Below are 3,800 nucleotides of genomic sequence, written 5' to 3' on the forward strand. Positions count from 1 at the left end.
AGGCAGGAGGATCACTTAAGGCCAGGAGTTTGAGACCAGCCTGGACAGTATAGTGTGACCCCATCTCTATAAAAAATTAAAAATTAACTGAGCATGGTGGTGCACACCTATAGTCCTGCCTACTTGGGAGGCTGAGGCAGGAGGATCGTTTGATCCCAGGAGTTCAAGGTTGTAGTGAGCTGTGGTTGCTCCACTGCACTCCAGCCTGGGTGACAGAGTGAGACTCTGTCTCAAAAAAAAAAAAAAAAAAGTATCACTGGCATAGTACATATAACGGAATGATAGGATGGAATCTCTAATTGTAATCATGAATATAAGCCTGGCTTGTCTCAGATCAACATAGATAGTATTGTCATCAGAAGCACAGAGTGGCTCTCCATGCAGTCACTTAGGGATAACATTAACCATTTTAGCATGCAAAGACAACAATGCTGTCATAAACAACAGCTGCATCTGAGAATACACTGCAGTCATCAGAGACCAGCACCAAACTGGGCAATCACACAGAAGTCCAGTAATTAATTAAGTTTAGAGATTGTTCCAAGCTAGCTACTGGTCCTATTCTCCAATGCCATTTACAAGAAGCATTTTGTTTTTCATTCAGGACAAAGGGACATGTTTATCAAAGTGAAAATACTACTCCCAGGGATGGGAACTGCTGCCAGATTCACCTTCCTGAAACTCCTCTTCTAGTATGTTTCTCCTCTGCTTGAAACCGTTCATAGCTCTTCTCTCCAATGTAGCAAATATGCATCATTTTAATCAGCTTTCAAGACAAATCCATTATCTGGCTTCATTCTGTGCAGTAAAAATTCTTTCTGACTACTTGCAGGAATCCTTCTACTTGGGCCACTCCAGAAACCCTTTGCTGGTGCTGTTCTGCTTACCTGGGCCACCCTCTCAGATTTCCTCCCACCTATTCAAACCCTGAGCAGGTTTCAGAGCCCGGTTCTAGATTCCACTTCTACAGACATGCAACTGTCCTTGATCCAATCCACTTCCAGTGAGCTCATGCTTAGTCGCTCAGCACTCAGCTCCCCAGACAAATTAGCCCTTCATTTTATACGAACACTCTTTTGGGTTTTGTTGTTGTTGTTGTTCTTGTCTGAGGTAATTTAGGTCTTTCCTAGTTCCTTTAAAACCTCAATGTCCCTCCATCCTGATGACATCCTCATCCGGCCACCCAAGAAGAACTCCCACTGTGAATTTTGTGTGAGAGTTTCTCTAGAATGTATACCCAGGAGTGGAATTGTAGACTGTAAGGTAGCTGCAACTTCAACTTTTTTTTTTTAAAGACAAGGCTCTCACTATGTCACCCAGGCTGGACTTGAATTTCTGGGCTGAAGCGATCCTCTCACCTCAGCCTCCTGGAGCTCCAGGCATGCACCACTTGGTGCCCGGCATGCATCTTCAACTTTACCAGGAAATTCCAAAGTGTTCTATACCGTGCTCCTGTCAATTTACATTCCACCAGCAGTGGGTGTGTTGCAAGGAGGGTTACCCCAGGGAAGCAGACTTTGAGACAGAGATTAGCATGCAGAAAGTTTCTTAGGGAGTACTCTTGGGATCTACAGTTGTGGAACGGGAAGGAATGAAGCAGGATTGGATGGAGGAACAAGTTGATCTGGGATGCGATCTGAAGGAAAGCCTCAGCTCACCCCACAGAGAGCTCTGAAGCTGAGATAGCCCTTCAGAGTTGTCCCTATTTGGAATGAGGAGGAGGCTAGACCTTTATAACCCCACTTGACCAATTCTTGGATGCAGGCTGCCCCAAGGGAGGCTGCATAACCTTGGGCAAGACAATTCTCTTCAGCTGATTTATGACACTATTCTTAAATCAAGTTTTCCTAGTGTGTAGTTTTGTTTCTGGGCTCTCTGTTCCATTCCACTGGTCTATTTGTCTATCCTTCTACCAATACCACACTGTCATAATCACTATACCTGCATCATATTAAATAGCTACAGATCAATTTTGTGAGAATTGATGTTTTTAAATATTGAGTCTTCCTATCTAAGAAGATGGTTTATCTCTCCAGATATTGAAGTTTTCTTTATTATTATCTAATAAAATTTATATTCATCTCTATAATACAGGTCTTGCACGTTTTATTATATTTATTCCCAGATACTTTTTTCTTTTTGTTGCTATTGTAAAGATACTTTCTAACAGCTTGTTGCTGGTGTTTAGAAATACAATTAATTTTGATTTTTATCCAGCAATCTTGCTAAATTCTTACACGAATGCTAATAACTTTTCTGTAAATTCTTTTCAGTTTGCCAGTAATCATAAAATCTATTTCATACTATCAAATGGACAATGTGCTTCCACATTAATTCATTACAATACAAAGATGTCTAAAACCAAAACTAAATCATTTCCCTCCTCCCCTGCTACATTCCATATCCTATATCTACACATTTACTTCATGTTTACTGGTGTCAACAGCCTCTCACACTTTTCTCCTTGTTCGTTCAGTGTATATACCAATTTGCAAAGTGTTGGCTTTTTGTTTTTTTGTTATTTTTTTCAGAGTAGTCAAGTACAACAGTGAGAAGAGGGGAAAGTAGTAGAACAAGGAGTTCAATCTGTAAATGACTGTGAACAATAAAATGAGATAACTCCCTACCTTTGGACCAGCCTGCAAGGTGTTGGTTTGTTTGCTTTTACTGCTACAGGACTATACCAAACACATTCTTCTGTGACCTGCTTTTGTTACTTGCTTACTATCATGAAGTTACCTAACTCCATTTTTTTTCTTAACATCTTTATACATTGTACATAAATGAACTCATATCATATATGCTGGTTGGTTTTTCGATTGGTTGGTTCGAGTACCTCACTCTTAAAAAACTGAAAAATCAGGAAACTAAATGTGAAGGCTTTGATTCTCCATCAAAAGATTGCTGAATTAGTCACATTTATATAAGTTTAAATAAAATATTTGAGGTGTCTATTATCTCTTCTTAATGATTCACATTTTGATCAACTTTTTTTTTTTATTTCAGCATATTATGGGGGTACAGATGTTTAGGTTACGTATGTTGCCCCTGCCCCCTCCCCCCTTGATCAACTTTTTCGATTAAGTAACAAGGCATTGACTCTAAAATAGACACAATTAAAGCTAGACACACAGTGCTGAGGGACAAAGTCTGTTAAACTATCAAGTAATATTCAGACACACAAACCAATAAAGAAGAAGCCTTGCTCAGCAAAATATCTGTTAGCCCTCCAAAGATAAAATAACAATTTGACTTTCTTTATCCCAGGGTAATGTACTGTATCAGGTGACTCCAGCTGTTTCAATGGCACTGTGCCATGCCACACAGATCGTGTCTGTCCGGTGGGATTAAATGAGAACTGAAACTGTTCCAATCAGGCTGCCAATAACTTTACTGAGATTTTAAACCTGTAGTCCAGTAGTGATTTTAAACTAGAACAAAGTAAGGAACTGAACATATTGAGGCTTGGTCATTCTTGCTATGATTGTTGGTATAGAACATTCTATTTCTATGGCTGCATATAAAGTCCCATATGTCAAAACTCTAGAACACATGGAGCCTTCTAGCGAAGCATGGTGTGTTATCTGCCAAAAAGATATTAAACAAACCAAATTCATCTGGTGTTTCCTGTAAATAAGTCACTATTCTTGTCTAGCAATTTGTAAGTATCAACTAAATTTGCAAAAGAATGCTAAAAATGACTTACCCTATATTGTGTGGTTTCACTAAAGAAAGAGCATACGGTTTTATTTGTATATTTTATGTCAGCAGTGTTTGAATATTATAATTCCATGTTAATA

This window comes from Propithecus coquereli, unplaced genomic scaffold, assembly GCF_000956105.1.
Source record: "Propithecus coquereli isolate 6110/MARCELLA unplaced genomic scaffold, Pcoq_1.0 Scaffold9, whole genome shotgun sequence".
Classification (NCBI taxonomy): domain Eukaryota; kingdom Metazoa; phylum Chordata; class Mammalia; order Primates; family Indriidae; genus Propithecus; species Propithecus coquereli.